The following is a 26,645-nucleotide window of genomic DNA, read 5'->3' as shown; positions in this document are numbered from 1 at the left end:
AATTTTGCTGCATCAGCACGTGGATGACTGGGGGAAGCTGAATTACAAGAGACTACCAGTTCTCAGTTCTCAGAAAACAATATCTCCTTCCACTTCCAAAAGTTCGAAAAGCATAGATGGACTTTAATCCATCTTACAGCAAAAACTGCAAGAACAGAACCCTCATAAAATTATTCCGATCGCTTCTCTGGCTGTAACTATTCTGAGGCGATTTGGAAAATGTTATAAATAAAGATGGTAATGCCAACGCTTCTTATTTGAGGAGATGCTAATAAAAGAACTAATTGGTATCTTCTCCTTTTATATCATTTGATTTTATGAGGAAAATTGTTTTATGTTAAAAGGATAATTTTCATTTAAATAAAGATAATTATTTCTCTCATTTTGTTATTACCATGACCCAGCATATAATATCAAATGTTTCCTTATTTATTAATTTTCAACATCTCTAGGCTTCTCGGAAATATCTACAATGACAGGTGGGCGTTTTACCCATTACCATACAGTTTTCATAGAAATATGGAACAAAGTAGGAAAAGTAGGAAAGGTAGGAAGGCTCCTCTGCGGGGCTGCCATCGTGGAAGAGCAGCAATTGTGCAGCTCTCTTGGACTCTGGAAATCAGGATCCCACTGCAGATGGCTTTGTGAGCATTTCGAGAATTCTAGTGTAGAGCGAGGTCCATCTCATTCTGATCTGTCACCTTCCGATGTACTTGCCTCACAGGAACCGTCCGTCTGTAAGGCAGCTGGGCGTCTCTTACCCGACAGTTCAGAGGACGCTCTCATTTGCCCCCAGCTGCAGGTCCTTCCTTTCCATCTCCTTGTACATTTCTTGAATCTCTTTATTTCATTTTTTTTTCTTCTGCGCATGCCCCAGAGTTTCAAGAAATGATATTTACCATTGCTAGGACAGGCTGCGGAGTCCAGGCACATGACTCATCTTTGGGTTAAAGGATATGTTTGCTTTACTTTTTAACTCTAGTTTAACTCATAGAAAAACTTGATCTCAGCAAGGTAGTTCTCTGGAAGGACAGTTCTTTAAGAAACATGAAACTTTAGTTCTTTTGAGATGTAAGCAAAGTAGTTATTTCTTATTTTAAAAAAGGCAAATAAATGGCTATAATCTGAGTTGTGTATTTTCATGCACAAAAGGGTAAGATTGTTGGAAACTCGAACCACAGCTTTGAAATATTAAGATTATGAATGAAATCATTATATCAGTCACCTTTAAACAGAGTTTTTGCTGCAAATGGCTGAAAAAACAATAGGTCCCTCTCAGAATGAAAACGGTTTACATGATAATCCAAACAAGCGTTCCCCTCCTCTTGCTAACTAACACATGACCCTATCCCAGAGATCTAACAATACCTAGAGTGTTGTCAAAATAAACACTCTGTGGAAACTCTGGATTTTGCAAAGGATTGCTTCAATCAGCAGTAACCCTGAAGCTGAGTGAGATATTACACAGGGTCCTGAATTTTCAATGATTTTCCCATTAAAAGGATTGTAATAGGCATTGCTCTTGAAAAGAAATCTCTGACTCCATTTTTAAAAACTATTTAGAATAAACTGCTTGAAATTGCCTTCCCCTTTAGGAATGTGTCCAGTTAATTAAAATATGTATTGACTCTTTTTTTCCCTTTTTTTTGAGAGAGAGAAGGAGAAAGACAGGGGGTGGGGGGCAGAGGTAGAGGGGGAGAGAGAATCTTAAGCAGATTCCATGCCCAGGATGGAGCTCCATGTGGGGCTCCATCTCACGACCCTGACATGATGACCTGAGCAAAAGTCAAGAGTCGGACACAACCAACTGAGCTACCAAGATGCCCCAAAATATGTATTGATTCTTATTTTTTTCTGATTCTAGAATAGTTATTGAGGAAGATTTAGAAAATATGGAAAAGTGTGAAGAGTGAGATTAAAATCATTTTTAATAAGCAGACAAAAATCACTCCAATATTTGGAGTAAATACTTCTTTTCAATATTGTACTAGAGATCCTATGGTATTACTTATGGACAACATGATTCTGTCTATAGAAAATTCAAAAGACTCTACAGAGATATATCGAAGTTAATAAATGACTTTGGTAAGATTCCTGGATGTAGTTTATTATAGAAATGTTTAGTATAGTAAAAATGTCTCTAAACCAGCAAAAGCAAATATAAAATCTAACCTGCAAAGATTTAAAAGAGCATCGGCAAGCGCACTCTTTACATCAGGATGATCACGCTTCTACGAGAAGTTCACAGCATAGCTTGAGATCGGCTAACATGGAGTTTATGCTAAGGTGATGCACAAAACAGTGCAATGAAAAAAGAAAACCATGGGGATGGAGAATGTGGAGACTTCTATTTTCCTCTTGATTCTTCAATAAGCAAGTTTGTGATCTTCAGCAAATCACTTTACTTCATTGAAATGGTTTTCTCTTTTGAAAATAAGTATTTTTCAAAATGGTAGAAAACTTTAAGAAGTATTAATTATATCCCAAATATGCAAAACACCTAAAATAAATATTTCTCAAACAACTTATATTCCCACGTGAAAAACGATTATCCGAGCAGGTCGAAAGATTCTTTGAAGTACAGTGGGGAGACCACTGCTCCGAGGTAACATGCTTTAACATGCACGGTGGTAACTTAGCCAACACCACAGTAAGTTAGAACCCGAATACAGGTACCTGGTTCAGTCTGTTTTCTTTCTCCTGTACGGTGTTGACACTTGGAAGCTCGCGATTTCAGGCTAAGAAGGAAAACAGAGTGGTGTGCTGTAGACCTCTGTTGAACACACTTTGGGGGTTTCACCCTTCAGTATCTGTGAAGATAAGTAGGAGAAAAAATATATGGTGAGTGGGCAAGAAAATACACCATTTAAGTATATACATTTCTTTTTCTAGTTAGTTCTTTGAGGCCCTAAAATTAAATACGTTTTTCTTATGGTCATGGTATTTGGAGCAAAGGGCAAACGCTAGCAGTCATAACCTGAGAGATAAAAGTCAGAAGCCAATAGGATGAGCCTAAATGGGGTTGTTAAGTAATGTGGGCCTTGAGGAGGACAGAGAAATGAGAAGGTCATGTGCCACAGCGCAGGAAAAACACAGGTGGTGAGAGTTGAATGTGGTGTGGAGGAATTGTTGAGATGGAGTGCAAACGTCTGTGATTCAAATACTAGAACTGACCCGGCATCAACTGAGAAGCTGGTATCTTTTCAAGGATGTACGCGGGTTCTCCATCTTGAGTCTCTAGGGATGGCCAAATGACACATCGCACTCAAGGTCTTTTTCTAGAGCGGTGACTGGCAAACTACAGCCAAAGAGGCGCATCTAGCTTGCGACATGTTTTGCAAATAAAGTTTTATTGGAATAAAGCCACACGATCAGTCATTGTCTACAGCTCCTTTTGCATGAGAACAGTGGAGTTGAGTCATTGCAAAAGAGACCATATACCCTGCAAAGCCTGAAGTATTTACTGCGTGGCCCTTTACAGAAAAAGTTTTCCGAACCCTGAAACTCAGAGGGAGAGATTTCTGGTCTGATCAATACAGCCACAGTGTCCAACTGGCTTTGAGAAGTAGAGGTAGAAATAGGTTTTTTACTGATGAATGGGTGATTGCTCCAGCGCTACGACCTGCATGTGTGCGCTGATGCCCAGGTATGGTTCTGAGCAAAATGCGAGTGCTCTCTAAGCAATATCTGGACACCTGCTGCGGGGAAACAAAGCATCCTATGAAATTCGCCAGCTGAACTGTTCCAGCACCTGCAGGCCTTCTAAAGTCTTGGCTGGTGACATGGAATACTTTTTCAATAAAATGCTCTATATCTGTATAAAGCAGAAATTTGCTACTGAGCTTAAGTGTGTAGACTGACCGGCAGAAAAAGCCTTTATTGTAAAGAAACAGAAGGGTGTAGAGGAAATTAGAGCCAGGACATGGAAAGTTAAAATGGAGCAATTATAATTTTTCCACAAGGAGAATATGTATCCTGTTAAAAATCTTTATTCCTTTCTTAATGATGATAGATTCACAGCCAAATGATATTTTCTACCAAGAAAATAACCCCAAAACATAAGATAATGAACAGTGGAAGCTGCTGACTATCTGAAGGCTTTTTCATATGCTAAGTATTCACATGCCAACTTATCATTATAGGAAAAATACGATAATTTCTCATTAGAGCCAAGGCTAACGACCCCATGTATTTTCCCAGCCCTTTCGAGTGTACTTTGTCAGTCAGTGTGTGAGTAGATAAAGTAAAATTACAAATTGAATTATTTCACTCAGGGAATCAGAGATCAAAACTCTCAAATGGAGGAAAGAGAAGTTAGTTTTGGACCTCAGGCTACCACCCTCTTTTTGTCTTTTCCTTTACGACTAAAATTATTTCAGGGATAGTCTAAATGACTTTATTTAATTTCCTAATGGCTATTCTTCCTTAACGTCACTCTTTGCAATTGGAGTTACAAATACAACAGCCTACACGAACTATTGTCTCAGGGACCACCAGGAACCTAATTGTCAGACCGAAGGACCACCTTTCAATCTGCTATTGGCTTCTGGGGTATCTTACGATCCCTGTTTTTCTCAGGAAATTCCTCTTTCTTTCTATGGTTCTCTTCTTACTCCTCTCTGGAATTCTATCCTCAGCCTCTTTTCTTTCATCAGATATTTCATCTACTTCCACGGGCTTATCCTTTACCTTTGTGTTGATCGCATCCTAGCCCACCAGTGTCTGTACACCTGACCCTTGAAAGACATGGGAATCAGGTGTGTGGATCTCCCATGCAGTCAAAAATCCACGTATAACTTCTGAGTCCCTAAAAACTTAACTAAAAGCCTACTATTGACTGGAAGCCTTACTGATAACACAGTCAATGAACACATATTTTGTACGTCATATGTATTATTATACTGTATTCTTACAATGAAGTAAGCTAAAGAAAAAATGTTATTAACAAAATCATAAGGAAGAGAAAGTACATTCACAGTACTGTGCTGTAAAAAGTCCACATATCATGGACCCGTGCAGTTCAAACCCATGCTGTTTAAGGGTCAACTATATTCAAATGTTACTAATAGTATCCAAATAGAACACCACATCACGGCAACGGCATCCTTCCCCCCCTACTTCCTGAATTCTACTAGGTGCTAAATCCTGTGCCGTGCTCTCTGAAGTGTCTCTTGTCTATGCACGTTCATCTTTTCCACCTCTTCCCATGTCTATAGCGACAGCTCCACTTCCAGCCCTGATGAACTCACAACTAGAAGATTCCTTCAGTGGCCTAAGTGGTGCTGTCATTCCTCCTAAACTACTCTTGCTGGTTAGTCAGTCTGGAGCTCACCTCTCAGTGGCACATCTACTCAAAATGTCAATGCTGCTCTCTTCTGAAGACCACTGAATTAGGAACAGAGTCCTAATGCCTAATATTTGAAACCCTGAACAATTTGATCCTATATTATCCCTGTAGACTTACTTTCTCTCCTTCCTTTTGCATACTCCATTAGCCGGCCAAATTGGACAATTGCTCAAAATGGGCTGCAGCATCCTCTGTCATTGTCCTTCTTTCTTGAAACGTTTTCTTCCCCAGTTTTGTATTCTGAAATATTAGTGTATTATGTATCTCTTCTTCAAGGGCCATTCCAAATGTATTTCTTTCTTAAACCTTTCTGTATTTCATAAACACTTTCACTCTTAAGATCAGAAACTACATGATTCTTCTATCCTCCAAGCTTTCATAGCTCTTATTTTTACCTCTTGTATGGAAGGTGTTATCGCCAGGCATTATGATTATTCGTTTGCTGTATTATCACCTACTCTCTTACTCCATATGATATGTTCAAATTTCTTTAATAACAGGGCCTGAATAATATATTCATCCTCATAACTGAGTAAAAAAGAAGTAAATGTTGATCGAATTGAGTTGTCTACACACAATGAATTTGCAAGAAAATTGCTGAATTTTACAGTATGTCTATACATATATGCCCTTAGTTAAATTCCACTATGCAGGTTCCCATTGATCTGGCATAAGAGCCAACAGTCTTTCCCCTAGCAGAGGGCTTCAAAAATTGTTTTTACTTACATAGTTACTGACTTGTTGAGCAATGCATAATGATGACATTAAACTGAAAAAAACCTTTTGGCGATTCTTTCGAATGCAAAGAAAATGAACTGCTATTTAGACTCTTAAATCTAAAATTGGTTTAATATAGATCAGAATAGAAATATAGTTTGAGATAAAACAAGTCAAACTTCTGCAAGTTTTTTGCCCCTCTTAGGGTTACAGAGAAATCTGGATTCGATTTTAATTCAAGGCGTTCGGGGAAAAGGCAAGAAAAAAGGTGACTGAGGTCAAAGGAGTCTTGACCAAACTCTTGAATTGGCTTCCTTGTTTGCTCCATGACCTACAGTTGTCCCATGCATCTTGAACACTATTACCAAGTTTTCTGTCATAATCTGTTTTTTGTCATAAACAAAATTGCCATGGACTGAGCGGCTTATCAACAACAGAGATTTATTCTTCACGGTTCTGGAGGCTGGGAAGTCCAAGGTCAGGGTGCTGGCAGGTGCACAATCTGGTGAGGGCCCACTTCCTGGTTCATAAATGGCAGAAGGGGCAAGAGAGCTCTCCAAGATCTCTTTTATCTTTTAAGGCACTAATCCAACTCATTGGGCTCCACTCTTACAACCTAATCACTACCCAAATCCCCACCTCCAAATACCATCACACTGGGGATTAGGTTTCAACATATGAATTTGGGGAGATGTAAACATTCACTCTAAAGCTCCATCACGATAGAAAATAACAATTTGATATTTGGGTAGCATTTTATGGCTTGCAAAGCACTTTTCAAAGTGCCATAGGAGCAGTGACATCTATTCACCTATTCTGATTAATGCATAAATATTTACCTAGCATCTGTTACACACCAGACATGTTGAGACTTAAAGAGAAAAAGATGAATGAGTTTGGTTAATTTTTCAAGAACTTTAGTTAAAAGATAATAATAGTTATTTTAGTTATATTTATTTTAGTTGTATTTATATTTATATTGGTATTATATTATTAATATAATATATATTATAATATATAATATATTAATACAAACATATTTAGTAATATTTATATTGGTATAATATATATTAATATACACATATTTAGTTATATTTATATTAGTATATTGTATATATATTTTAGTTACATTTAGTTATATTAAGTTTTAATATTTTGTTATATTAAGATAATGGAAAAAATGAATATGAGAAGTACTGAAAATTATAAGAAACTTATCCCAGAAATCATAACCTCTTTTTTGCATGTAGCCATTTATTCTCTTTTCTTTAGCTCGCATTTATTATAATTACCATCATCATTATTTAAAGTTTTTTGTTCACTCATTCAGCAAAAATTTACTGTAAGGCACTGTTCTAGGCACTAGACGGGGGGAAAAAATCCTGCCTTCATAGAATTTATAATCTGTTCGGCAGAAGAGAGAGAAAACAAACTAAATGAGCAAATAATATAGTTTTTTAGTAGCATTTCTTAAATATTTATTAAAATATTGTATCCTTCTAAAAGGATACATTCTCCTGCCCCTAAGCTTTCTTAGAGGAAATCTGCCCAGTGTCGTCTCAGAAAATCTAATCCTACAGGACCTGCTGCAGGTCTCATGATTCTGCCTCTTGGGCAAGGCTGATGGCCCAGGATGGAGCAGGAGTCAATTGGATCTTATGTGCCCAGGTTACGGTTGGGAACTCCAGCGAGACATAACGTGAACCTTACTTCAGCCATATGCAAGGAGAAGCAGAGAACACCTCTCTGCAAAGGACAGAAGAATGAAGTGGGGACTTGAAGAAATGTGCCCAGAGTATAAATCTTGTCCCTGATGAGGCTCAGGTACACTTCCTTCCCTTGAATTCCGTAAGGTACACCTGTTCCCTTTCCATAGCTCCTAGCAGCCATTTTTCTACTCTCTGCTTCTAAAAGTCTGACTGTTTCTTTTTACTCCACATATAAGTGATACCATGCAGTATTTGTCTTTATCTGGCTTGTTTCCCTTAGCATAATGCCATCAAGTTTCATCCACGTTGTCACACGTGACAGGATTTCCTTCCTTCTCATGGCTGAGTAATATTTCACCACACACACACACACACACACACACACACACACACACACCACTTTATACATTGATCTGTTCATGGACATAGGTTGTTTCCATATTTTCACTATTGTGAATAATGCTGCAAAGAATATGGGGGTGGAAATATCTCTTCAAGATTCTGTTTTCGTTTCCTTTGGATATATAACCAGTAGTGGAATTAGTGGATCATAGGGTAGTTCTATTTTTAATTTTTTGAGGAACCTCCATACTGTTTTTCAGAGGGGCTGCACCAGTTTGCATTCCCACCAACAGTGCACAAGGTTCCCTTTTCTCCACATCTTTGCCAACAGTTGTCATCTCTCATCTTTTTGATAATAGCCATTCTGACAGGCGTGAGGTGGTTAGCTCATTGTGGTTTGGATTTGCATTTCCCTGATGTTGAGTGATGTTGAACACCTTTTCATGTGTCTGTTGGTCATTTGTACAGCTCTCGTTTTTATGCAGTTAAAGTATGTTTAATAAAGGAGAATCTAAGTCTCTCGGAACGTTAGCGATTAGCCAAGTTAATGCAACAAATAAATGGTAAAAGGGAAATTAGAGGTCTTCTGCTCTCTAGTGGAATTTGTTTCCCCATGTTTTTTATTAGCTTTCAGTACTCCCATGGCCACCCGAGCCATTCTGTTCCGCTTATTTTACTTTAATAGACTTGCTAATGTTTTGAGTATAATCAGAAAAAAAGCCTTTTTATAAACTAGATCTAAAAAAAGAACAAGGATCTAATAAGCATTCTTGGCAGTTTAATTTTAATATTTCGTTAAACTATTTTCTTTATTTTATTAAGGTAATCTATTTATATTGTTTAAAAAAACAGAATTCAAAGTTTTAAGGCAGCAAAACAATGCCACTACTTTACCCTTTCCTACTTCTTGTCTTCTCTCCAGGACCAGTCACTTTCAAATTAGAGCTGGTTTGTTTTTCTTTTCTTTTCTTCTCTTTTTTGTTTTTTGCCTTTGTATTTCTTAGTACTAGTACCCATATAACTCCATTTTTCCCAGTCCCAGGTCTCTTTGTTATAGCTTTCGTGTAAACTCCATAATACACTGTTATAATTTTTGCTGTAAACTACGCATTCATAAGAGGGCTAACATTGCCCTCAAGAGGTTGGAAATTGATTGTTGGTGGGGGTGGTGAAAAATTCTTAGATATTACAATAGTCTGTAGCCCTGTAAAGGTTAGCTCTACCCGGTAGAATCTTATTCCTTAGAATTTAGCTTCTCTCCTTGGGTTTTTTGGGAATCACACAAGCAGCACTGACATGGAGTTTATGGAAGAACGTATACAAGGTCACTGCTAAAACCTGTGGTGAGCAGGTGACTTCTTTTCTTTGATTCTTTGCTCTGTCTTGAGGCATATTGCAAGAGGAGGCAACATCATGAGATGTTCATGTGTGATCCTCAGTGTTTTTAATTTGTGACTTAGGTCTTGAGAATGAAATAAAAATAGTTTATACTTTTCATTCAATTCTATGAGTTATTCAGTCTATTATACCAAGTGCTAAAAAGAATAAAAAATGTTGACAATATCCAAATGAATATTTAAAAGTTATTTTCTCATATCAAGCAAAAACTAAAAGTTGAGTTCACTAAAAATAATTAAGAAATTTAATTTTTAAATTACAGCTAACTCTTGAACAACATGGGTTTGAACTACATGAGTCCACTTACATGCAAAATTTTTTACAAGTACGGTACAGTACTATAAATGTATTTTCTCTTCTTTTTGATTGTCTTAATAACATTTCCTCTTCTCTAGTTTACTTTGTTATAAGAAAATAGTATATAGTACATATAACATACAAAATACCTGTTAATTGAATGCTTATGTTATTGATAAGGTTTTTGGTTAATGGTAGGCTACTAGTAGTTAATTTTAGGGGAATCAAAAGTTCTACATGGATTTTTTACTGTGCAGGGGGTCGATACCCCTACCCCTTGCATTGTTCAAGGGTCAACTATAAATTACTTAAAAAAATTGTAGTTTCAAAATTTATTACTGCGTATTGTGTATGTTGCTAATTTGCATATAAATTTCATACATTATAATTTATAGAACGAAAGTTATATTAAAGTTTACTGTACAATAATCACACAGTTTTGAAGTTGTTACATGATACTAGCTTTTTAATACTTTAACTTTTAAAAGCGTAGTCATTCTGAAACCTGTGTTGAGCAAAAAGAGTTCTTTTTATGTATAAAGTATAGATATGCATACAACATATCAGCAGGTATACAATATATCATGAGTATTAAAATTTCATTGCAGGGGATGAGTGATTTGGAAAAAATAATTGAAAAAGTTTCGTAGGGAGGGATAATGAAAAAAAGGTTGTAAAACTTAAACTATCATATGCATTTCAAAGAAATTAAAAGGAAAAAATAATTCCTTCTTTATGTATATCCACAATTTTATCATTTCTGATCTTCGATCTGTAAGATTTGATTATCCAGGCCTCGTGTCTTCACCTGGAGAAGATGAGGAGGTGGTTGCTTGTCTGGAGTGACGTAACCTGATGCCTCCAAAGCCTTTGCCTCACAGTGTCCAGCAGGTTGAAAAGTGACTCTTGAGTGTTCACCCCAGGTGCCTTTTAGCATATAGCTTGCTCTGTTCTAAGTCAGACACTATTCGTCCATCTGCTTTCTGTTTCCAAAAGTTATTGAAATATTATGTCTACTGATGTCTTTGTTCTTCTTGTCCTTTTGGATTTACAATATTGTCTTTCTTTCCTGTTATAATGGAGATAGAGGAAATAAATTTATATGGCCAATTGCTATGTTCAGTAGAAATTCATGTAGCTTCCTAGATAGGAACAAATATAATCTTTTAACCATATTCATTTAACCGATACTTTCCCTAGCCTTCTTCCCCATCTTAAAAAATTTTTAACATGCATAAATCCTTTTGAATTTCTTCCGTAAATTAAGCTTCCCAATCTATTTTGATAACAGATACAAAGAATACAATTTATGAGACTGTGAGGGAAAGATTTGTATTTGGCTTGGAGCCGAACTTGCCTGGAGTACTATTATGATAAACAAATGCTTTGGTTTTATGGTTTCTCCAAAGCTGACATTCAGGGATTAACAGGTATTGTTACCCCACTGGGCACTGGGGAGATATATGTCAGAGGAGGCAGGAAAACAAAGAGGGTAACAGAAAATTAGTTACAAAACTGTGATGATTTCATTATTCTACAAGGACTAGACGGTTGAATGAAACTGTGCTTGAATAAAAGTGCTTTTTCTGCTCTTCTTTCCAGTGATACTAGAGGAAATCGTGGGGGACAAAAATTACAAAATAGGCTGGGTGGGTAAGCAATGCCCAATGCTAGATTACCAAGGAAAACCCTCAAGATGGTGTGGACATAGCCCCACGCTTCAGGAAAAGAGACTTCAAAATTTATTGACACTATGGAATACGCCTAATTGACCTTTCGAGCGATTGCATTGGCTCTATCTTTTCTAATAGGAAAGGTGAAGCAGTCTATTTGAATAAAAACAGTGTTGTCTCAGGCTTAGAAGTATGAAGGAGCACAAAGATAAATCCCATCATAGGAATTTCACATTTTACCGAGTCTATTCTTTTTTTAAGCCAATGTATTGAAGCAGGATTGATATACAAAACGTTGTATGTATTTAATGTTTACACCTGGATGAGTTTGGAAGTATACACCTGTGAAACTATCACCACAATCTATTCCATAAACATACTCATCACCTCCAAAAGTTTCCTCCCACACTCATTTTTATTTTTTGTGTGTGATAATAACTCTTGACAGAAGTTCTACTCTCTTAGCAAAATTTTAAGTATACGATACAGTATTGTTCACTACGGCATTATGCTGTAGACTTTGTAGGACAGACCGCTAGGATTTATTCATCTTGTATAACTGAACCTTTGTACCCTTTGACTAATAGCTGCCCATTACCCCCTTCCCTCAGTCCCTGACAACCACCATTCTACTCTATGAGTTTGTATCCAGTCTACCGTTGATCCAATATAGTTACCGAATTGAGAAGCAATTGTTATAGTGCTTTCATTTAGTATATAGTTTACATTTTTCATATTTCATTATTCTTGTTTCAATATTATTCTTTATTGCTTTTTTTTTTCTCTCCAGTACAGAATCCAGCCCAGGATCACGTTTCATTTAGTCATCATTGTCTCCCCTGATACAAGAACAGATTTTTACATTTTCATTGTCATTAGTGGCATCGACAATTCTGAAGAATAAAGGCCAGCTACTTTTAGAATATTCACCCCTTTGGGTTTGTCTGACAGTGTCGCATCTGGAGATGACATTAATTGGTTTTTGAATCTCAAATCATCATTGCATTTTGAGAGGAAGTGCATTTTGGGAATACCTGTATTTGATTTGCTAGTATATATTTAGGATTTTTGTCTCTATGTTCATGAGAAAGATTAGCCTGTAATTTTTCTTTCTTGAAATGTGTTTGTCAAATTTCAGTGTTAAACTTAGGTTGGCCATATTAAAGAGGTTGTTTGCTCTTTTTTTTATATTGTGGAAGAGTTTGTTTAAGATTGATGTTATTTTTAAATATTTACCAGTAAGTCCAATACGAATCTGAGTTTTTAAGGAGTAAAGGATTTAATAAAATATACAATCAATTTAATAGAAATAGGACTTTCTAGATTATCTATTTCTTCAATTGTGGCATTTTTGTTAAGTTTTGTTTTTTTCCTAGTAATTTGTCTATTTCTTCTTCTTCTTTTTTTGGCATAAAGTTGCTCAAAATATGCTTCTAAGGTATTTTTAGATTCTGTAGGCTCTCTAGTGGTATCTTTTAAAATTATTCCTATTAAAATTTTTATAACTAATAATTATTCTCTGTGTCTTAAGTTTTCTCAATTTTGTTAGTTTTTTCAAAGCTAGTATCTTTTAAAATTATTCCTATTAAAATTTTTATAACTAATAATTATTCTCTGTGTCTTAAGGTTTCTCAATTTTGTTAGTTTTTTCAAAGCTAGTATCTTTTAAAATTATTCCTATTAAATTTTTTATAACTAATAATTATTCTCTGTGTCTTAAGGTTTCTCAATTTTGTTAGTTTTTTCAAAGCTCTAATTTTTGGTCTGTGTATTTTCTCTTTAGTGTGTTTGTCTTCTGTTTTATTGATTTCTACTCTTAACCTTATCATTTTCTTTTCATTTAGTTTAGGTTAAATTTTTAAAAAATGTTTAATAAACTTATATCACTTGTCTTCAGCCTTTTCCCCCTTAACACATACATTTTAAAGTTCTTAAATTTCCATTCGAACACTGATTTCACTTTATTTTATAAGGTTTGATAGGTTGCATTTCTTATTTAAATTATTTTCTAATTTCTATTTTTATTATGTCTTTGATTCATAGATAACCTAGAAATGTACTACTTGTTTCCAAATATTTTATTATTATTTTTCCTATTAAAAATTTATTTTCTTCTTTATGCTCAGAAACAAAGAACTGGCCTTGTTCCCCCCCAGAGGATCTCCTCTTGAAGGAAAAGGGAGGAAGTGTGTGTGTTAGGGGGGGTGGCTATTGGTGTGAGGTCGAAAGTGGGAGTTTTTTCTCCCTACTTTCTGTATAGTTACTCCTCTTTTCAGCATCCCCTTCCAAAACTATAGGTTTGAACTCAGCTTGCGACCCATTGGGGGGTTGAGGAGGCACAGCTGGAGTCAAAAAAGTAATGCCCACGTTCAAGGAGATGGATTCAGTGCATGTCTGGAGGTGACGGGCGAGGGAGGGAAGGAGGTTGGCTGAGGAAGCTGCTGAGTGGAGGGAGGGCAGAGAGGCTGAGACCCTCCCTCTCTCCCCACCCCCACCCCTCCTTGCAGCCCCCTTCTAGCACAACTGATCTGTAGTTCTCATCCTTTATCCCCTTCAGCCACAGCCGGCCAAATTCCTCAGACACGATATCATCATCTGTGGCACAGTTGGTGTTCACAGGGGCGTCTGTTTCAGGAGCAGCTGTCTTGGGGCCCGGGAAGGGTGATGGGGTCGTGGGGCTTGGGGTGCATAAGAACAAAAGGCAGCTCCACGGAGACATGCCCACCACAAGACACCACCAGCTTCACCTTGACCCTGTAGGACATCAGGATTGCCAGCACGTCCTTGTTGGCACCCTCCTTCCCAACGGTGCCGGAAGCCAGGTTGGTGTCCTTGTGCTTGAGCCTTCCCATCCAGGGCAAGACCATGCTTCTTCCAGTTGTCACTGAGCAGCAGGGTTATGGTATTCACCTTCAGAACGTGGAAGTGGGTGACACCTGGTCATTTTTTCTATCTGAGCCACAGAACCCTTGTCCTGGGCAGTACTGAAGAGGCAGATGTCGGCATACTGTCTCACTTTGATCTTGACGGTCTGGGTGGAGATGCTGGTGACCTAGACGTTGACACTGAGGGGCTCCCCATGGTAGTTCAGCTCCTTGTCCAAGGAAGTCTCAAGGTGCAGGGACTGGTCAGAAATGAAGTGGTGGGTGGTTTCTGCTGAAGGCTGGGGCCTGGTTTCTCTGGGGCAAATTGTGCCTTTCAGATCACCAGACGCATGGAGCTCCTTTTGTGGCTTTTCGCTTTTAGTGATTGGCAGAGAAGGCTCGAATCTCAAAGTCTACTCCACAGGCCTTCCCTGTGTCCTCTAGGCCTGGCTGCAGAGTGACAGAGCAGGGCAGATTCTGGGATATTATTATATCCCGGTCCTCAGGGCCATAGCAGAAGGTGCAGGTGAGGGTCGCAAATACTTTGTGGTCCTTTAAGTAGTCGGGGTCCACAATCACCATGTCATCCACAAGGTCCACTTTGTCCAGGTGGTCTACAAAGTCCTGCTTGCCCAGGTACACCTTGAGCTTGCAGTTAGGGCTTGACTTCTTGAAGCCTCTGGTGCCTGATTTCCCTGCATGGTGCGCACGCCCGCTGCCCGCTGGGTTCTTGGCTCTCTGGCAGCCTCGCATCCTGCGGTCAGGTCCCTGCTCCTCCCCACCCCACTGCGCATGCGTGCCCTCTGCTTCCAACTGTTTTAGAATACTTATGCACAGCTAAATTCCACTGCTGTTTGCAATTATGTTTATCTATCTTCGTCCCTCTAAACTATTGAGACTTGCATTATGGCTCAATATATGGTCATTTACCAGCATACGGTAAATGTTTCGCATGCACTTGAAAAGTGTGTATGAAGAAGTTTTGTAGTCTTTTATCTATTTCAATTAGGCCAAATTTATTAAGAGTGTCCTTCCAATCTTTCAGGTCTTTACTGTTTTTTGGTTGCTTGTTCTGTCACTGTTGAGAAGTGCATTAAAATCTTCCAACGGCAGTACCCATTCCTTGACTTCCATCTATTTTCAACATCCTCCGAGCTTTTGTCTCCCCCCAGCACTGTAAAGTAGCAAAAGCTCTGATCTGCTGCTTTTTTTAGGGCTCTGGCCCACAGCACTCACATATCAGAAAAGTCCTTAAAAGGAAAAGTGGCAGAGAATTTCTCTTACTACAGTGGATTTTCCTTTTCTTGGGTTCCTTTGTTGCTTAAGTATTTCTTGTCCTTATTATTCTTTGTAATTTCAGCATTTAGAGTTGTTTTTTGAGGAGGTTTGGTTTGATAGAAAGTATTCTGCCAGAGAGAGAATCAAAGTCACAAAGGCACAGATTCTGTTTGGTAAAGTAACATCTGTGTTTTATAGAAATTTGAAAGTCAGGAGGTAAAAAGATAAATTAAAAAAAATCTTCCAACATCTTCACCTGGCTACTTCCTAGTCATCTTTCTGTTTTCTGCCTCAATTAAATTCTTCAGAGTCTAATCAACCCTCATTTATATTAAATTAGATGCTATTCATAGCACCTTGGTTTTTTGTTGTTGTTTGTTTGTTTACACTTTTTTCCACGATGTGGTATTATAGATTTATTTTTGTATTTATTTGATTAGCATTTGTTTCTTTCACTAGATTATTAGTTCTAGTGTGGCACAGACCATGTCTGCTACTGTCTGTAAACATAGTATCTATTAACGCCTATTTGATATTTATAAAATGTGCTTTTTGGCAGTATTTCTTTCTTGTATGTATATATGTGTATATTTTCAATTAATATTTTATTATGCATATAATCTCGATATGCATTTTCCATTTTCTGTATTTTTAAAATTCATTTGATGATATATCATAACCATTTCTCCATATGAAGATTGTCTTCTAATAATAGCTCAGTCACCACTTATTTGACCTCCGGCATGTCACTTAACATTTTTAGGGCTCCATTTCCTCATCTATAAAATAAGGAGATGATAATTGCTCTACCTACTCGTGTGGAGAATTGTCAAAAGTAAATAAGCCCACAGATCTGCAGGGAAATTATGGCATAAAAGATACTGAACAAGAAATAGTTAAGCAATGAGGGATTAAATTATTGCTACCATTGTTGCGTGGTCAATTGTCTACAAAAAGACCACTGGGACCATATGTGATGTGATAGATTCAGGTTCACCTCAGGTCTCTAAGGAAGATGTAATGCTTTCTATTGACTGCATGGCCAGAGAAGTTCTTCCCACGTGGAATGTTTACATCATGGCAGAGGGATGAGTGTCATAGAGCGATTAGGTAAGAAAACAGCATAGAGCTAAAACAAGATGCAGTTTGTTCTATTACAGAAAAGTAGGCAATTAGCTTTTTGTAGAGCACTTTAGAGGGAGGCAAACATCTGCAGAACTGTAATAAACACTCCGTTGCTTCTAAGTGAGTGCATGGGCAAAAAGAAATAATTGCAGTTATTAATAAGGGATGAGAAGGAAAAAAGCTCTCCTATCTTACAAGATTTGAAAGAAAATCACTGTGAGACAAATCCAGATGCGATCAGATCATTTTTTCTAACTATGCGGGGTTATCGGCAGGTGGTATGAGAACCTGATCAATGTATACTTTTCCAGTTTAGTTAATTCTTTCATTAAATTCATTTATTTTTCTCTTTTGGTTATCATACACATATGGCAGCATTATCCCCACTGAATATTGCTTCAGTTGTTACCACAAATATTTCTGTTTTCTCGATAAATTCTTGAGATTAAATTAAAACCTTCAAGTATTGCTATATGTGATACCTGGATAAGTAGGCTCTGCCTAACCGTTAGAGTCAAGGTTTTGGTAGCCAGAGTTTGCAAAACTAGGTGAACAGTATCACCTACATAATGCCCTCTCTCAAGAATGATCCTTCCGGTAAACTTTACATTATTTATTTTGAAGAATTAAGGTAAAAAAAACCCAACAATACCACTATATAATTGCAAGGTACCAATATAGTACCAAAGTAACTAGATTCCATGTCTCCATAACAGAAATTCCACTTTCCCTTAATTTCTTGGGGAGGGGGGTGTTCTAGTATTTTCCCAAGACTGAAACTTTATAATTCTAAGTTTCTTTTGTTTGGAAAATGTTGCATTACTCTGGAACTAGAATCATTTCATCAGAGAATTTGGCAATAAATATATTTCCCAAATGCTTGTTCTTTTAAATTCTATCTGGCAAAGTGGCCATTTAATCAACAGAGTGAGAAAATAGAGACTTAGTCTAGGACTGAGTGTAGAAACTAGAAGAAGCTGAAAGATTCATTAGCCTGTGGTTTCTCCAATTTTATAAATGATTATTAGTGACTAATGAAGCAATCTTCTACCTCCTTCATACCATTTGTGGAAAAAGAAGCACAGAAAATCTTCTCCCTCTGCTTTGACATTGCTGTACTAAGGTGATTCCATTTGTTCAAGATGCCAAGTGAATACAATTACTTCTGTTCATTAATTACTAGTTAAATCAGCTTTATTACCATGAGAAACTTGGAAAGTTATGAGAACTCAAGAATGCCAAGGTAGTAAAATATAGAAGCACATTTGCAATTGTGAATTATTCAGAACTCAAGATAGACAATTTATTGCTACTTGTTGCTGTAATAAATCCTTACTAATGCAACTGTATTAATTTGGAGTTTGGGATGATTTGGAGTCTTGGATGAGATCTGTCATTACAAAGACAGAGTTTGGAAAGTAAGTTAGTAGTCAAGCAATAAGGATAATATATGTTTTTAAAATCTAGGCTCTCTCCTGCCCTTCTTTATTAATAAATAATAAACGTCATTATTAAATTTTTTGACCCAGTAGAAGAGGAAGATGCAAAAGCAGGTCTTGTCACACAGGAAGCAGTAGTAATAAAACCCTCAGACCACTGAAAAGAAGAGGAGAAGAAGAGATGAAAAGTTTAAGGAAGTAAATAGGCAAGAGATACTCCTGAGTAGTGGTGTGCTGGTAAACATTTAACAATTGTACCATTTGTCAGTTTCTGTTTGTAAATACTCACATTACGGACAATTTCAAGCTATGAATCTGATATTATTGAGTGCAGGGTTAGAAAGAGAAAATATACATAAGTGACTTCAAAGACATAGGTATTTGTAAAGTCTATTTTATTAGTAAAATGCTAATAAAATCAGTAAAAATGTAATAAGATCATTAGGATGTGATGATTTGGAGTATTTATTACCTTTGTTTTTAATTAACTTAAATGCAAGTTCATAGAATTTAATTTAAAATAAAGTCTGTGTTTAACAACTCTCCGGCAACCTTTCTGAACTTCCATGAGCTGGGATAAATAAATTGACTCTAGTACACGACTAAATCTTCATACCACTCTCTCTCCCAGAGTTGAAACCCAGGGAACAGCAAAACATATCCAAATACATTGTGGGGAATCCAAAAATAATAGACCTTGATCTCTGATACCCTGGACATGGTCTGAAAAGATTACAAAGCTTGCAGAGAAGCCCTGGATTCAGAATGGTGCCACAAACAATATGGTGGGTCAACAAGAAAGCAGCAGCATTGGAGGAAGTAAATGGAGTAGGGATCATTTTACCAGCTGTGGGAAGCCTATCTGTGGTCTCCATAGCTCTTGTGTGCCTAGAGAGAGTAACAAGAAGATAATAAGAAAACTGACAGAACAGAAGAGGCCTTGAGCAGATACTATGACAAGGAACACATTTCATAGTGAGTATCTGCATAAAGCCTTAGAAGACCAAATGCAAAGACTAGTTCAAAATGAATACCAGTGGTAGGCGCTGAGCAAGTCAGTACAACAAAGCCCATCACAGTGGCAGCCAGCATGGTGTGAAATGACAGTCTGGATTAGAGGCTCCACCCCACCACCTCTATGAGTATTTGGATAAATCTTAAAACACAGAAGGTAGAATAGAAATCTTATGACAGAGCAAAAGCCAATATTGATAGGGAATTTAAATTTTGAACTGACTGAATGTTTACCTTGCACAATAATACTAATTTGATAATTTAAGATGTTTTTCCTCAGTCATTGAGTTTGGGGCAGAAAGGCAAGAACTCACAGAAAACAAAGTTACATTTTTGAGGTACATCTGAGTTCTAGCAGGTAAATACCAATTCCTCCATAGTCAGCACATACCTGCAACGAGAATGTTTCCTTACTTAAGAAATTTTTCAAAAACCTCTCTATAATCTTTAAAAAATCTTTCAATAATCATTTATGTAAAATAATAATTTGTATATTGTGTTTTATTCCCAAATATATTTCTAGCTAAGATTTTACATTTTCTTTCTCGTGTTTACAAAAGCCTTCAGAAATCCCATGTTTATGCTTTCAGTCACCTCTAGAGCAGTGTGTCTAAAGCTTCCAGTTCTCCTGACTTACAACCTGGATGTCACCATCTATCTCCTCCTTTTGGCAGACCCGTATGCCCAGTCAGTCAACAGGCCCTTTCAATTCTGCCTCCATGGGTTTTCTCATATCTCTTTATTCCTTCTGATTCCTCCTGTCTTAACTAGAATCCAGGCTCCTTTTACCTCATGTTTAAGTAACTATGTTTGTGTCCTAGTGGATCTTTCTACTTTCAGCCTCTGCTCTTTCTTCATCCTTCTAAAATAATGCTGGTTTCATTTCCTGGTAACCTCTTCATCCACAATGGCTCTCTTATGTTGAGTCTAAATGTTCAGCTTGGCCGTCACTCTCTTCCATCAGCCAGCTGGTTTTTAACAGAGCACTGTGATTCTTTCCTATCACAAACAGTTTTCATGGCAAGCAATGTGCCTTGCTGCTGTACTCTCCAACTCCCCACTTGTCTGCTTATTTCTCTATCCTTCCCTGCCCTTGGCCTAAAATCCCTTCAACCCACTCAGAAAGAGCCTATATTCTCTCAACCAAAGCGCATTTCCTCCCCTAAACTTTCTTGACCTCTCCACCCCACAAGTTCTAGTTCAGAATATCTATAACGTCATAATCTGTATCATATAAAATATCATTGAGTAGACATTTTCTTGGTCTGTTCCTTATGTTTCATATATCAAACTAGATTGTAAAGTACTTAAGAACAAAGTTTAGATCTTCTCCTTTTACATTCTCTAGAACACTTGGCATATGTGTTAATACTTGAAAAAATTTATTGAAAAAGCTATTTATTTATTTACATCCATTAAGCAAATCTTATTGTCTTGGTTTATTGCAGTATACATTTGGGGAATACAATTTTATCCCTTTAAGGATACTGCATTAATTGAAACTGGCCTTTTTCCATCCAGTCTAAATGGAGATGTTTACGTGCAAATGACAATTTTCAAAAATAGAAATCTACACGCAGGTGCTATGGATTAGTATGAAGTAGTTTATTTTTGTGATTCTGTTTTAGTCAATATGCTTGATTTTATCACAGGAAAATAAAATGACTGACCCACCACCAACCTATCAACCACCCCTATAGTTAGTTTGTGATACAGAATTGTGTATCAACTGGTTTATTCATTCATTTACTCAGCAAATGTAAATCAGACGCTAGTTTTTTGTCGAGCATGAGTCTAGGACCTAGGTTGGTGGCAATGTACATATGATCCCTTCTTTCAAAAGCCTAGAGTCTTTCAAGAAGATAAACAATAATGAGAAAACAAGTTAAAATACCCTGGAAGCAGTAAAGCAGTGTGGGTAGAAGAGCAAATTCTGGAGTTGGGCTACCTGAGTTGACACTGGACTGGCTTACAGCTTTCTAACTGCATGATACTGGCAAGTTTCTTAACCGTAGCAAGCCTCACTTTCTTCATTTGTAAACTTGGAATAAAATTAGTTTGCATGAGAATCAAATTTAAAAACGTAAATTGCTGGAATTTAGAGGGCCATCTAAAGTATCGACAGTAAATATATATAGATAAATTTGTAATTTTATTATAATCGCAATCATTAACAGTGTAACGAAGGCAAAGGACAGGATGGCAGGTGCAGGGGCAGAGAGTCTGGAATCAGGGAGGTTTCCATTGGGAAGTGAGAAAAGGAATGGCCTAAAAATTAATCTGTGGGATTAGAGGCTGAGTTAATCCCCAGAAGAAGATAGAATTTTAGAAGAAAAGCAGGAGTTATGGTCTAGAAGAAGAAGGTAGGAGGTCAGGAGTGCAGGAGAGGAAGGACACCAACTTCTATTTCCTGACCTTCTGGTAAACCTGGTAAGTAGCAGCTACTACTGGGGAAAGGTCAGGAGAGAGCCTGGTTTTATTAAGGACAGCAGACAAAGAAGTGTGAAGGCTGTTAAGTGGGTTTGTTTAAAGTGTAACATATTTTACCCACAACAGAAAAAGGAATGATCTTTGAGTCCAATATATCCAAGAGTGATGGAGCCGGAAGTTGCTCAAGCTTCAGGCAAACCACTAACTAGACTAAGTGTCATTTAAAAAAATAAATGGAGGGGCGCCTGGGTGGCGCAGTCGTTCAGCATCTGCCTTCGGCTCAGGGCGTGATCCCGGAGTCCTGGGATCGAGCCCCACATCAGGCTTCTCCGCTGGGAGCCTGCTTCTTCCTCTCCCACTCCCCCTGTTTGTGTTCCCTCTCTCGCTGGCTGTCTCTATCTCTGTCAAATAAATAAATAAAATCTTTAAAAAAATAAAATAAAATAAAATAAAAAAATAAATGGAAGGTGCCTCATTATCACAGTAGGTAGCACGTCAGTCTCATAAAAAAATAAACGGATTGGATGGTTTTCATGTTAACATATCTTATGATTTATGGGAACATTGTTTTTCTCTTGGTTTGTGGCATTACAGATGTCACAAATAACTATTCACTTAAGTTAAAGAAATTTTTGTTCTTGGCCTTTTTAAGCTTATAGAGGACTTCATAATAATGCATTAAGCTTTTAAATAGAAGGTCCTGAATTCAGTTGGTATATATGTATTTTAAGTTCTTCTTGATTTATAAAGCTCTTTTGGGAAAAGTATGACTAGTACTGAACTAGACATGACTGCTATTACTTAGTGTATCTCCTGTCTAGAGTGTGGGTGTGACAATAGCTATGGGTGGCCTGCCATAGCCCCATAGCTCACCTCTACACACAGAATCCTGCTTCATGAAATCTCTGCTACTCCCTACCTGAGGCCCTTTGATGACCCTGGGAAGAATCAGCCAATGCAAGAGTCAAGCCAGAAACGCCAGAGAGTTAATGCTCCTGGAGTAGTCCTCAGCCTTGGACAGCTGGGGATTTGGTAAAAAGATACTCACACTTTCTCTCCCCTCAGTTGGACTAAGTCTGAGATGTGCTCCACATTGTCTCCTAGAAATCCGAAGTGGAATTAAGTGTACCAGATCCTGCTGCTCCTGTCTGAATCAGGAAGATTCCTCTGACGTATCTCCCTTCTCTTTGTTAATCACCAAATTCTCTGTCCCGGTTGGATGGCTCCTATCAACACATAGATGTGCTCCCATTTCTCCCATCTTAAAACCAAACCAAAAGAAAACAATTACCCTTATTTCAACCTCTAGCTACCCTCCCATTTCTCTGATTATGTTTTCAGCAAAACACAAAGTCTCCTATTTGCATGTCAATTTTTCTTTTTTCGTCAATCTTTTATCTGTGACAGATACAATGATTTTTTTTAAAAAAAGAAACAAGCATAAAAACTGTCAGCCTAAAACTTTTAAATCAGATTTAAGACTTCATGTAAGAAAATATTTCACCACAGGGGCTTCTGGGTGGCTCAGTCGTTAAGCGTCTGCCTTCAGCTCAGGGCGTGATCCCGGCATTCTGGGATCGAGCCCCACATCAGGCTCCTCTGCTAGGAGCCTGCTTCTTCCTCTCCCACTCCCCCTGCCTGTGTTCCCTCTCTCGCTGGCTATCTCTCTCTCTCGGTCAAATAAATAAATAAAAAAACTCTTTAAAAAAGAAAAGAAAAGAAAAGAAAAGATTTCACCACAGATGTTAACATCTCTTTCTATAAAGTACAGTTTCTACTAAGTCAGAAAATTCAATATGCTACAACAAAAACTTATGAGGTACTATATGCTGACTAACTGAACATAATAAAAATAAATAAATTAAAAAATAAAAGAATAGAAATTAAAAAAAAACCCAAAACAAAAAACAAATAAAAAAATAAAATTCAATATGACTTTTAAAAAACAAAGAACACCACGAGGGATGGTTCTCATAAGCAAAAAATTAAATTGCTTTAATTCTCCTGATCACTTTAGAACATATTTATAGTATCATCCAAATCTTGATTTAAAGTTCTTACTAACGTATTATCAAAAGAAACAAAAGATGAAAGATAAAACAAATTTGAAAACCATTATTTTTACATTGCCTCGCGGAGCCTAAAGTCCCAAAGGAGACCTATAATGTCAAATTTTATGAATTTCTTTATTCTACATGGAACGAAAAAGGATTCTGACCCTTATTTAAAAATTTTTTAGGTTCACGTTTCAACAGTGTAGTAATTTCATGATTTTATTTAATGTTTTTATTAGCTAAAATATGAAGCAATCACATTTAAATGAAAATAGGAAGAATATATAGTGTTACAGGAAGAGCTTCTGACTAGAAGGCTCCTTTCCACATGTTAGACCTTGGGACCCAGTTATGTAAGTGCTTTGATGCTGTAATTTGGGAATAATAGCACTGAACCTAGATGGTTGTTATGAGGATTATTTAAGATAATGTCAAAGACTTCTCTAACACAGAACTGAAGTGTAATACAATTAACTGTAATGTAATAGCTTAAACATAGCCAAAATTCAAATGCAGTTGACCCTTGAACAACATGTGTTATAATTGCCTGGTCCACTTATATGCAGATTTTTTTCAATAAATATATTGGAAAGTTTTTTGGAGATTTTCTCTTACGATTTTCTTAACACCATTGTCTTTTCTCTAGTTTACTTTACTGAAAAAATATAGCATATAATATGCATAACATACAAAATATGTGTTAACTGACTGTTTATGTTATCAGTAAGGCTTCTGGTCAATGGTCAACAGTGCGCCGTTAGTTGTGGAGTTTTTGGGGAGTCAAAAATTATACACAGATTTTCAACTGTGTGGGGGTTTGGCATCCCTAACTCCATGTTGTATCAAGGGTCAACTGTAATTTTTTTAAAGATTTATTTTATTTATTTTAGAGAGAAAGAGAGAGAGACAAAAAGAGAGAAAGTGTGAGTGGGGGAAGGGGCAGAGGAAGAGGGAGAGGGAGAGAAGCAGACTCCCCGCTGAGTACATGAGGCCGCTCGATCTCAGGACCCTGAGATCATGACTTGAACCAAAATCAAGAATTGGATGCTTAGCCTACTGCACCACCCAGGTGCCCCAAGGGTCAACTGTAATTAAAAACTATTATCTACTTTGCTTTCCAGCAATAACTCAAGAAGTTGAAAACAGAGAAATACACAACTAAAACCCAGCTGCACCACAGAAGATTAAAAATTTTTTTTGAAAGCTCAAAAGAGATCTTTTTATGTTAAACAGGTATTAAAGCTAGGGACTTGTTGCATGAAAGTAAACACATCTACACATATACGAGATTAACCAAGATGTTCATGGGTTTTAGTTCAATAAGAAAGAACTGGAGCCTGGGTCATTATCACAGCTGAGAAATGACATCTTAAAAACTTGAAAAAAGAATGTAATAAAATGATGTTGTCTTTAGGGAATAGTGCTCTAATGGACTTGAAAAAAATTATTTGTTCAACTTAAAAATTATTAAATTAAACATTTGATGAAATATTTAAAAAGATATGAATCCAACCATAGCTCTTCTTGATGGAGAAAACAAAGGACAAAAATGTTTAGTTGGCCAGGGCTGAACAAAATACATAGCTTATTTTACCCTGTTCTTTGGTATTTGTATAGGTTTCTCGAGTTTCTTATGTTTATTCCATCATTGATATAAACAATGATGTCTAGGCTCTTCCCAGGTTCAACTTTAATTTTAAATCCTATTTTTCAGGTCCAAAGTGATTAAATCTCCAGTTGTCCCAATTTTGAGCACTTGAAATTACAAGAAATCTTTTGTTTTCTTAGATAATAGCACTATTTTCCTACAATAAGATCTAAACTGTTTCCAGTACATTGCCACCTTACATAAAATCATCGAAGCCCTTGGCACAAACATTGAGAATTTAAATTACCAATTGCTTACAGTGGGTGTTAACTATAATTTTAGGAAGAGGAAATTTGTTTCCTAATTAGTTCATTTTACTGGCCCGAGTCTGCGCTGGAAAAGAAAAAAAGAAGATTATCCAGTCTAGTTTCCTAGTATTTCCCATATGTCATACCTATTAAGAATAGGGACACCATCAGTTCTCAACAGGGCTGCTGTTGGAATGATGATGCGAGAGTTCTTCATTAAGCCAGAATGTCCCGTATGCATCGAGGATTATTTGGCATCTCTGGCCTTGTACTCGCTAAACGCCCAGGGCTGTCCCCAGTCCTTGTGACAATCAAAACCCTTCTCTACACGTTTCCAAATGTCCTCTAGGGAGCAACCCCCAGCTGAAAACCTAAACCTCAGAGGAAAACTGATTTTTTTTTAATGCATCTGTTTATTATCCACTTCCAGATAATGATTTCTAGGTTATTCACACGTTATAGGCAAAGTTTCCTATAGTTTAATTTTTTTCAAAAGTATCAGGCTGATACTTTGTTTTTAATCCACCACAAGCTTAATATAAGCTTTAAAACTCAAATGTATTTTATTTTAAAACTCAGATATATTTTAAATTCTCAGTCTGGGCAAATGAAGTGGTTACCATGTGGTTACCAAGCGACTGAACTGGCATGTGTGTGCATGCGCACACACACACACACACACACACACACACCAGCTTTGTGACTTGGTTGCATAATTTTCTGCAGGAAAAGGATACTGATAAACTGGCCTACAAACATAATGACATCAAATCGCTTAATCAGTACTTTCAGAATTCCTCTTTCAGTAAACCCAGAATTGTTCACTACCGCAAAACGACCCCCCTCCACAACTTCTCTAGTCTCGAACACCAGTCCTAAAGATGAACAGCATGAATAAGGGGAAGCGGAGTGAACAAATGAAAATATTAACAAGTTAGATTTGACAACAAGATTGCACTTCAGTTAGTAATGACAAGATACTACGAGAAGTTTTGCCTTCCCAAATGCGTAAATAAAATCTCCACTCCCCTCACGTAAGACCTTGTCTCACAGCCAGCTCGT

At 37.1% G+C, this 26,645-nt stretch overlaps 1 protein-coding gene and 1 pseudogene across 7 annotated transcripts in view; both read right to left on the bottom strand.

The window, feature by feature from the left end:
- Positions 1 to 26,645, bottom strand: part of C6 (complement C6) — an 85,413-nt gene that overhangs the window by 57,781 nt on the left and 987 nt on the right. For 2 of the 7 annotated variants that reach the window (XM_087867913.1, XM_087867910.1), the window contains 3 exons: positions 22,682 to 22,894; positions 10,619 to 10,879; positions 2,677 to 2,810 (listed from right to left, as the gene is read on the bottom strand). The gene's annotated coding sequence lies outside the window, so the exon portion shown is untranslated. Of the gene's footprint in view, positions 1 to 761; positions 890 to 2,676; positions 2,811 to 3,174; positions 3,293 to 10,618; positions 10,880 to 22,681; positions 22,895 to 26,645 lie in introns of those variants that run through there. The other 5 variants (XM_087867912.1, XM_087867911.1, XM_045787345.2 and 2 more) reach the window with 5 other exon arrangements.
- LOC123785417 (beta-arrestin-2 pseudogene) lies at positions 13,867 to 15,889 on the bottom strand (annotated as a pseudogene).

Source organism: Ursus americanus, chromosome 15, assembly GCF_024610735.1.
Source record: "Ursus americanus isolate L20-20 chromosome 15, mUrsAme1.1.p, whole genome shotgun sequence".
Lineage (NCBI taxonomy): Eukaryota > Metazoa > Chordata > Mammalia > Carnivora > Ursidae > Ursus > Ursus americanus.
Note: the sequence above shows the minus strand (reverse complement) of the source record. Positions and strands in the feature narration are given on the sequence as shown.